This window comes from Arachis hypogaea, chromosome 17 (assembly GCF_003086295.3).
Source record: "Arachis hypogaea cultivar Tifrunner chromosome 17, arahy.Tifrunner.gnm2.J5K5, whole genome shotgun sequence".
Taxonomy (NCBI): Eukaryota; Viridiplantae; Streptophyta; class Magnoliopsida; order Fabales; family Fabaceae; genus Arachis; species Arachis hypogaea.
In genome coordinates, this window is record NC_092052.1 from 10,000,395 (window position 1) to 10,011,094 (window position 10,700).

The window sequence follows — 10,700 nt, forward strand, 5'->3', positions numbered from 1 at the left end:
CTCTTACTGGTTCGTTCTTCTCTTTATCCTGTTGTTTTAATTTCATCATTTTGTCCCAATTTAATTTGTTTGATTTTGTTCTATTAATTTTGCTCCAATTTCATCCCTTTATCTTTTGTCTTTTGTTTAAATTTATCCTGATTCAATCACTATTTTGTTTCCATCCCTATTCTTGGTCCAGAAACATCGATTATGTTCCAACTTAGTTGTCTGTTCGTGCATTGTCTCATTGTCAGTTTCTGTTATTGCGATTTCTTTTGTGCATTTTTTGTTAGCAATCCCGCTAGGGAACCAACAAGGATATAGCCAACAACAAGTCAACAAACATATTTAAATTGTACCCTATACTAATTAATTGTCAGTAATTATTGATTATTTAAATTTTATTTTTTAACAAATACAAAATTAACGATTATTAATTACCTCTTCTTACTCTAATTCACCTTTTACCATTTATTACGCAAATCCTAATTTCTCTTAAAAAAATGTCCAAACTCCAAAAAAATACCAAAACATAAGATAAAGAATCATCCAAATTTTAAGAAAAAAAACATACAAAATATAGGAAAAAGAATAATCCAAATCCTAAGGAAAAAAACATACAAAACATAGGAAAAAGAATCACCCAAAACTAATAAAAAGAATCATCCGAAATTTAGGAAAAAAAAACATAAAAAATTAGTTAAAATAATAATTCAAAACCAAATAGGAGGAGGAGAAGAAGAGCCGTAGGGCGACCGACGACGACATCTTGGACGGCGTTACGTACACGGTGGGGACTCGCGGTGGCGCATTGCGAGGAGGAAGCAACGGAGGCTGCGCATCGCGAGTGGAGGAGTCATCATGGATTGGAGTAGTTGATCGTGCATCGCGAATAGGGGCCCAGTGGTGGCTGCGTCGCAACGGATAGGTCGCGGCAGTGCAGATACGTCGGGACAGTGGGCGGCAGCATCGGCGAAAGAAGAACGGGACAGGACGTGAGGAAGAGGCTGTGTAGCGCGACGAAAGACGCGACGGTGGTCGGTGGATGACAGCGTCAAAAACTGCGTGGAGACGGCGGGTTTATGGGGGGAAAGATTTGACTGTTTCCAAATGAATGAAAAAGGATTAGTTTTTTTATGGATTATTTTTATTGTGTATTATAAATGTGATTAGGATAAATGTAGAAAGAATTTTTTTTGAATTTTAAAGTTTGATTTTTAAATTTTTATTTATTTATAAAATTTAAATTATAACAGAGTTGGCTTATGTTGGCTTGTAAAAAAATTATTTTCCTATACTTTTCTGGGGTTTTATTTTGAACTAATTCTCTATATCTAATTTTAGGAACCATGCTCAAGTACATCCAAAGTCACAAGGATTTAATTAATGATTGAGAATGATCTCAAATAAAAAAAAAAAACATGTTACATATTAAAATTATTGAAGAAATAATATTATGATAACAATAACTTCTCATTACTTCTCATTATGTTATATAGAGTTTAATTACTTATATGATAATTATCATTTTCCTCTTAACAAGAAAGTTATATATATAAGTTTAGGAAATTGAACTTACAACGAGAGGAAAAAATCAACTCTCTATCTTAAAGTCAATTTAATCTAAGAGTCAATTCATAATCTTATAATCACATGAAAAAAAAAAAAAAAAACAGACAGTCTTAAAATTAGCTAAATTTAATAAAAAGCTCATTATCTTAAAATTACATAAAGAAATTAGGTTATAATTTCGCAATCTTGTGACATGTATCCTCTTTTAAATACTTACACCTAATTATAATCTCTGAATATCTATCTAATTTGGTGTCTTTCATGATCTATGTTAATTTAGAAAATAACAAACTCAAAACATTAAAAATTTAAAATAGGAATATTTTAATAATAGTATTTCCAATCTATTTTGTTACAAGGATAAATACTTTTTTTTGGCTCCTGAGAATTTTTTCGTAGGACACCCTAATTATCACTAAAGCTCAACTAGGTTCCCACCCATCGATATAACTGAACCGATCGGCTCCTGTAACCGATTGCCAACGAATTGCCAGTATGACATGTCAGGTGGAGTATGAGTTGTTAATGCCAAATACCACGCGTCAATAAGAATTGTTGTAGGGACTATATACCCCCTTCATGCAACTGAAACGTCGACGTCGCTGGGCACTTATAAACCCCCTCATTATACATTTACATTAATCTCCTTCTTGATGTCACTGATTCTCAGAAAAGCCCTAACACTTCATCTTCCACCATTGTTTTCCTCTAAAACCTTTGGACAAAGCTGGAATTAAAAATCCGGTAACGAGTCTGCGACAGACATATGGAAGGTTTAGACAGCGACTGCGTGACATGGAAGTGAAAGGTTAGTTTCCTATTTTGGTTTTCTTATTATGTTAGTTGACAATGAACTTGTTTTCTATGCATGTCTTTGAGGAATGAACTGCTTCCCGTTCGTTTTGATCAGTATGAGTTAATCGATAAAGTGGATAACGAATGAACACAATTTTTTATTAGGGTTCGATAATGCTAGGTTTTGAGAAACATAGTCAATTTTCTAAGTAATCAAATCCTTATGTAGTGTTTTTAATCATGATATTCTTGGCTGTCGTTGTTGTGCATTACTGTAAATTTTTAATGATTCGGGTTAAAAATGTTGCAGATGTCTATATTTGTGATCCCTGTATTTAATCATGGCGGAAAGCTTATAAGATCTGCAAATAGTAAGCTGCGTTACTTAGGCGGGGAGGTAGAAAAAATTTCCTCCAATGGATGTTGACTTTGTCAATAAGAAGGACTTGGAGGAACTGTTCAAGAGATTGGGGTATTTGACCTACAAAAAAAAATTACTAGCATGACCCAACTGTTATTGAGTTTGAGGATGGTCTGCATGTGCTTCGTGGTGACAAGAAGATCAACAATATGTGTGATTTCACTATGAGCCACATTCTGAATGAGTTCCACCTTTACTTTGAATATGGAGTGAAACTTCTATTGTAACTGAAGATGATCCTGTGGTTGAGGAAGTGGTTTTTGAAGATGATCATGTATTGGTGATGACAGATTCTTCAAAATCATTATTCTCATTATCTGATTCCTACGAGAGTGTCGAACATGAAGCCTACAAGCTTCCTCCTTTTTTGTATCAACCTTGTAAATAGTGAAGAATTCTGTGAACCAACTAACCAATTGAAACCTGATCCACCCAGAATTGTGAAGTCTGCTGGTAGACCAACTAAGAGGAGAAAGAAAGCAATTCAACCTCCTACACCAGATAATGGCAACAAAAGTCAGAAGAACCTTCCAGATTATTTATAGCAAATGTAGAGAAAAATGGTACTACTTCAAAAGATACAAGGGAGCAGGGCAGCCAAAAAGAAAGAGATAGAAGAGGGTATCTTTGGAAGTTGCACCAGTTAATCAAGATGGGAACAACAATGAGGATGCTGATCCATCTGCTGATCCTGCACCAGTGGTTGCTCCTCTAATTCAGGTTAACTAGATTATATAATTTCATCCATGGAATTCTAGGTCAATGGTGATTAGGGGTGCACATGGTCCGACCTAATCCGAATACCCAATCCGAACCCGAATATTTTAGGGGCTAAGTTGGTGTGATTTCACTGGGTTTGGGGTCGGGTAAGAGTCTTAAAAATAGACCCAGTCATTATTTAGGGTCGGATCTGAGTTAAGGCGATTCCGGTTTCACTCAACCCATGTGCACCCTAAGGAAACTAAAAAAGGTATATATATTTTAAATTAATTCCAATATTATGTTTTATTAATTATAAGCTTATTGTTTTATTTTTAATCACACTTGTTGAATTAGAAAATAGATAAAAAAATATCAAATTAAAATTTATGGACAAATTCAAGTTTAAATATGGATATCAACTTCTCGATAACAAGTTTCTATTTTATAAATAAGTGTATCATAAATAAGTTTCTTTATAAATTATTGTTAAAGCTTTAAATGCCTGATTTTCACCCGGTTTGGATATGGTATAATTGTGTCCCGAAAATGTTTAGGTTTCATCGAGTATAAAGTTGGGTTATGGTTTAAAAAATAAACCCAGTGTATATTTAGGGTCGGGTATAGATTAAGACAAACCCGATTTCACCGACCCATATACACCCCTAATGGGCCAACTCTTGTTTCACATTTCAGGATGGAACCTTTGGTTAAACTCACAACAATCCCAAGCCTCATAAAACCTACTTCAAAAGAAATTAGGGTCAGAAATGTGAAATACCCTTAGTTGTATTTTTTTTTTGGACATAATTTTTGACTATTTATATTTTGTGAAATGTGATTGCTATTTAATAGACATTCATTGTTTTTTTGCATATTATTTTTTGCAACTAAATCAGACTAAGTCTAAGAAAAATAAGAAAAATATGCCAAAGAGACCACATGCCCCACAAGATGGACAGGAGAAAATCTCAATCACTCAGTTTGCTTTTTCATTGGTAAATTCTCTTCTCAACTCCTTTTTTACTTTCTCAAACCTTGATTCTGTCAATTAATTATACAAAAGTCATGAAATGTGAAAAATAGAAATAACTGAATACACAATATCTATTAATCCAGAACCATAGTTTATTACAATTTCACAGTCTAATCTTTCACTGCATCCTTAAATTGTACCACCTACAAAACATTAAGATTACACTAACAAAAGCATACTAACTTTATCCATTTATAACTAAACTAAACCCCTTTACTATTACAACGCCCAACAAAATCAAGCCAAATAATTTTCACTTGTTAAGAGCACTACTATCCTTCTCAACATTTTTGTCTTCAACCATTTTCTTCTATATCTCTGCAATCCTTTCTTTCATATTTTTCGTTGGGTCTGCAACTTCATATTGTGCTACTTCATCAATACAAAAAGAGGCAATATACTTATCTAGCCAAACAAAATATTTGCAATATCGTGCGTTGACAGCGTTGTTCTATAGCAAAGATACCCACGGCTAAACTCCAAAAACCACCAAATAACTTCGCAAACCAAACAAAACCATAAATATAGAACTTACCTTAAAATAAGAACAACAAAAAAAAAGCCTCCTTGGATTTTATGTAGGGATAGATTCAAATAAAATAGCATAACTTCCGTAATTACACATTGGAGAAACAAATTTCTTCTTCATCATCCTCAACACTCCTTTTAGACTGCTTCCATCTAGGACTGGCAACGGGGTCGGGTAGGGTAGGGTTTGGATCCTACCCTAACCCTACCTGTGGGTTGAAAATTTCATTAAAACTCTACCCTACCCGCACTCTAAAGTTCTAAACCCTAACTTACTCTATCCTACTCGTAGAAATATCAAATTTTTTAAAAATAAAGATAAAATTCAATCATTCTAAATTTCATACATATTAATAAATATTTTAAATTACTAAATTAATTAACTAGTTTAGTGATTACACACTTATTGCAAGTCACTATATTAGAGATGTTATGGGATCAACACTCACCTCGTTTGAGTGCTCTAACTCATCAATCTAAAAATTTATAAAATACTTTTGAATAAATATATTATATACAAATATTTATATATATTCTTTATAAGTTTATAATGTCATTTGTTTAACCCGTATATTTTTTTAAAATATTAATTTTAAAATAATTCACAAATATATAAATTTATTTGGATTATATAATATTTTTAGTGTGAGAGAAAAATTATACAAATTTAGCAAATGTGGGTTTTTTTAATTAAAAAATAGAGTTGAAATTTTCAATGTATTTATTTTTTATTTATTAAAGTGAAAGATTTTTAATAGCCAAACCTAAATTATATATATGTATATTATATTTAAATAATGACAAATAAAAATTAAAAATAATAAAATTAAAAAAAATAATTTTCATTAATGAAATTTTCGCCGGCAGAAATTTATCAAGAAGGATAAATTTGGTTTGGCATAAGGCTATTAAACAAGGAATTTTGGGGAGTTGGAAAAAAACCCTAGCAGAGAAAGAGTACGTACTCCGTACTCAAAGAGAATGAGAGAAGGAGAAAGCGGGGACGAGCGGTTGAGGGTGAAACACGGTGAGGAAGATGGCCATGCCATCGGAAGAGATAAGGGGGAGAGCGTGGGTGGGTGTGCATCCGGTGTTAAGGAGGGTTCTTCTCGAGAGGGGTTAGGAAAGCCAACCAAGGTCTCTTTTAGAGATAAAGTTATTGGTGCAGAAAAGTCTAAGGCCTTTGCATTAGTAGGGTCTTTATCTGGGGATGGTATCGCGACGGTGACAGGTAAGCAGGGTGATTCTCGTCCACCAAGTGTCAGTTTTACCAAGGAGGCAAAGAGCTGTCTAGCTGAACCTTATAAGGAAGCCATCGTGATCAAGGTGCTGGATAAGTATTATGGCTACACGGCTCTCATGCATAAGCTCCGGATAGTATGGCGCATCAAAGGAGGGTTTGATTTGTTGGATGTGGGATTTGGATATTTTTTGGTTAAATTTGATATTGCTGGGGATCGTGAGAAAGTCATTCTTGGTGGCCCGTGGTTGATAGACGGTCACTATGTTGCAGTAAAGCCATGGGATGTGGATTTTAGGCCATGCGAAAAATCCTTTGGATCAACGCTGGTATGGATTCGAGTCTCGGGACTTCCAATTTGGTGCTACCAGGAACAAGCAATGCTGCGAATTGCTTCTGCAATTGGGATTCCGGTGAAAGTAGATTTGGCTACTAAGCTTGCAGAAAGAGGAAAATATGCCCGAGCTTGTGTTCAAATTAATCTTGAGTTGCCTGTAATTAAACATATTATAGTGGAGGGTGTGACTTATGAAGTGGAGTACGAGAGTTTACAGTTGATTTGTGCTACTTGTGCACGGTATGGGCATGATAAATCGTTGTGCATGGAGAAGGAGTCCTTGGAAGGAAACATAAATTCCTTTGGTGATGGAAAAAATAATGAAGCCCCAACACTAGTGCCACACAACAATCATGAGATTCAAAAAGAGGCTGAATCAGAAGCTCGTGATTTGGGTGAGAAATTAGGAGTTGTTAAAGGGAAGGATGTGGTTACGGAATCATTGGCTCCTCACGTGCCTGATGGTCTTGTTAATGAGGCATGCATGGATGATGGAGAGGGCTGGCAACAAGTGCTGCGTAAGAAAAAATTTACAATGGGCCAGTCATCAGGTTTGAAGGACCAAGATGGAAAGCAGCACAAGTTTGGTTCGAGAAGGGTTCCAAGGCCCAATTTGCATGGTGATGGAGGCAAATCAACTGGCATTAGGATGGGGAAGCAAGAAAAACATGAAATTGCGCCATCTCCATCGCGCAGAACTCCTGCACGTCGTGGAATTTCTCTACGGAAGCGTCCTCGGCCTTCCTCCTTGCAGAACTCGCCAGTTGATAAAAATGGTGGCACAACGGAGGAAACCTTAGTAGATGGAAGCATGGCAAATGCAGTGTCAGGGGGTCCAAAGGTGGCAATTATTGAGGATCAGAGTGTGCCAGTACCGCAGGACAAACCACCTATTGAGGTTGGTGATTCTGTTTAGAGTTTATGTTCTTATTTATTATGTCCCTATTATTTATGGATAGTTTAAATATGATTGTTTGGAATATTAGGGGTGCTTCTAATAAGTTAGCCCGGGTGCATTGTAAGGAACTTGTTAGGAAATTTAGACCTGTTTTCTTTATTGTGGTTGAAACTCACTCCCCTTTTCAGCATTTAAAATTATTTTGGGAAAGGTTGGGGTATCACTCTGTTGGTATAGTAGAGGCAGAGGGGCATAAGGGAGGTATTTGGTTTCTATCCTCTATGAAGGGTGTTTGTTGTAAGTTCATTGATGCTTTTGATCAGGGTGTTACTGTTGAGGTTCACTTTGATAATTTAATTTGGAGGTGTAGTGGTATTTATGGCAGTCCTCAATTTAATAAAAGGGTTCTCCTTTGGGATTATCTTGTTGCACAATCCATGGTTTTTCAAGGACCTTGGATTGTTCTTGGTGATTTTAATGAAGTCAAATTTTCTCATGAATCTAAGGGCTGTCAATTTTCTCATCAAAGAGCAGACATGTTTGCTACTTCATTAGGGGATAGTGGTTTGTTTGATCTGAAGACTATCGGGAGGCAGTTTTCTTGGTACAGGAGGGTGAAAAATTATGTTGACGTGGCAAAAAAGCTTGATCGAGTATGTATAAATAGTAGTTGGTTATCTATCTTTCCAGAGGCTTATGCAGAAGTTTTAAATAGGCTTCAGTCTGATCATTGCCCTATTCTGGTGCGTTGTAAAGGTCGTCCTCAGCCTAAAGGGAATCGACCTTTCCGATTTGTTGCTGCTTGGGCTACTCATCCTGGGTATAAAGATATTGTGAACCAGTCATGGTGGTCTGGTAATAGAGGAATTCATGGCAAGCTTTCAGAAGTACAGAAGAATTCACTAGAGTTTAACTCGAAAGTATTTGGTAACATTTTTGTTAAGAAATGTGAATTAGAGCAGCAGATTAATTATTTACAAAAGCGTTTGGAAGTGGTGGATAGTATTTATTTGCGTCAGAAAGAGCAACAGTTGCTTGATGATTATAATAATACTCTAGTGCAAGAAGAGCTCCTATGGTTCCAAAAGTCCAGAGAGCAGTGGGTAAGGTTCGGGGATAGGAATACAAGATTCTTTCATATTCAAACTCTTGCGCGAAGGAAGCATAATAAGATTCATGGCCTTTTTCTCAAGGATGGAGTGTGGGAAACTGATCCAGAGGTTCTGAGTCAAGAAGCAGAGTCTTTCTATAAAAGCTTATTCTGTCATTTGGATGATGTTGATTTGGGTTGCCTTGGTGATGTGCCTCTTCCTTCTCTGAATGAGGAAGCTTGCAATAATCTTACGGCACCAGTTACTATGGAGGAAGTTAAAACAGCTGTTTTTCACATGAACTCTTTTAAAGCTCCAGGTCCGGATGGGTTTCAAGCTTTCTTCTTCAAAGAATATTGGGAGATCATTGGTTTTGATGTTTGGAAGATGGTTAAGCAGGCATTCTCCGGTGTTACTCTTGATCCGAGAATGTTGGAGACTTTACTGGTTCTCATTCCAAAGGTTGAATCACCGGTATCTATGAAAGATTTCAGGCCGATTAGTCTCTGCAATGTAGTTTACAAGATCATCACGAAGGTCCTTGTTAATAGGCTTCGTCCTCATCTTGCGGAGATTGTTGGCCCGCTTCAAGGAGGATTTATTCCGGGACGAGGAACTCCTGACAACATCATTATTGCTCAAGAAGTCCTCCACTTTATGAAGAAGACTAAATCAAAGAAAGGCACACTGGCCTTTAAGATTGATCTGGAGAAAGCTTATGATAGAGTTGACTGGAGGTTTTTAGCTCATACCCTTAAGAGCTTTGGTTTTCCTATTCCTACACTTAATTTGATTATGAATTGTGTCACTGCTTCTTCCTTATCTATTCTTTGGAATGGGAGTCGTCTGAATGGCTTTACTCCTAGCCGAGGTCTTAGACAAGGAGACCCTATGTCACCCTATCTTTTTGTGTTGTGTATGGAGCGACTGGCATGCTTTATTAGTCATCAGGTTGATTTGGGCTTGTGGGAGCCGGTTGCTATTTCTAGAGGGGGACCAAGAATATCCCATTTAATGTTTGCGGATGACTTGCTTCTATTCTGTAAAGCTACAAAGAGACAAGTGCAAAATGTGATGTTGGTTTTAGAGAGTTTTTGCAAAGCATCTGGGATGAAGATTAATGTGGAGAAGTCTAAAGCGCTTTGCTCCAAGAATGTCTCTGCAAGAAGGAAAGAGGTTTTCACTGGGGTATCCTCTATCAGATTTGTCCAGGATTTGGGCAAGTATCTTGGAGTTACCCTTAGCCATTCTAGGGTGACTCGTTCAGCTTTCAATGGTGTCCTGGATAAGATTCGGAGTAGGCTAGCAAGCTGGAAAGGGAGTTTACTCAATCGGGCTGGTAGACTCTGCTTGGTTAATTCTGTTGCCGCTGCTATTCCCACGTACCAGATGCAGGTCTCTATTTTTCCCAAAGGAATCATTAGTAAATTGGAGTCTATGATGAGGAATTTTCTTTGGAAAGGACAAGTTGATGGAAGAGGATTGAATCTTGTTAGTTGGAAGGTACTGGTTACTCCAAAAAAATATGGAGGTTTGGGGATTAGAGATCCTTATTGTGTAAATATTGCTCTTCTTGGGAAGCTAGTTTGGACTTTTTTCCAGCAGCCAAACAAGCTATGGGTCCAATTATTGGATGCCAAATACCGATCATCTCTATATGACTGTTTTAGTTATCCTAAGAACAAGGACTCTCCCATTTGGAGGTGTCTTTGCAAGGCTTGGAAAGTGTTGAAGGATGGGTTTGCTTGGTGTATTGGAGATTTGAACCAGAATTTTTGGTTTTCTAGCTGGAGGAGAAAAGGACGGTTATCTAATGAGATGGATTATGTCCACATTTCTGATTCGAATCTCCGGATACAGGATATTTGGTCGGTTGGTAGGTGGCATTTGGATACTCTTTATTCTCCTTTATCTCAAAATCTGAAAGATAATATTCTCTCTTACAATCCAGATGAACAAGCAGGTCCGGAAGTGGGTTGGTATTGGAGTGGGTCTGCTGCCAAAGTCTATGACTCACGCAATGGTTACTTGTGGTTGTGTAAGCAGCTGTTTGGTTGGGAGGAGAGGGAGAATTGGCTTTGGCTTTGGCGTCAGCTTGTTC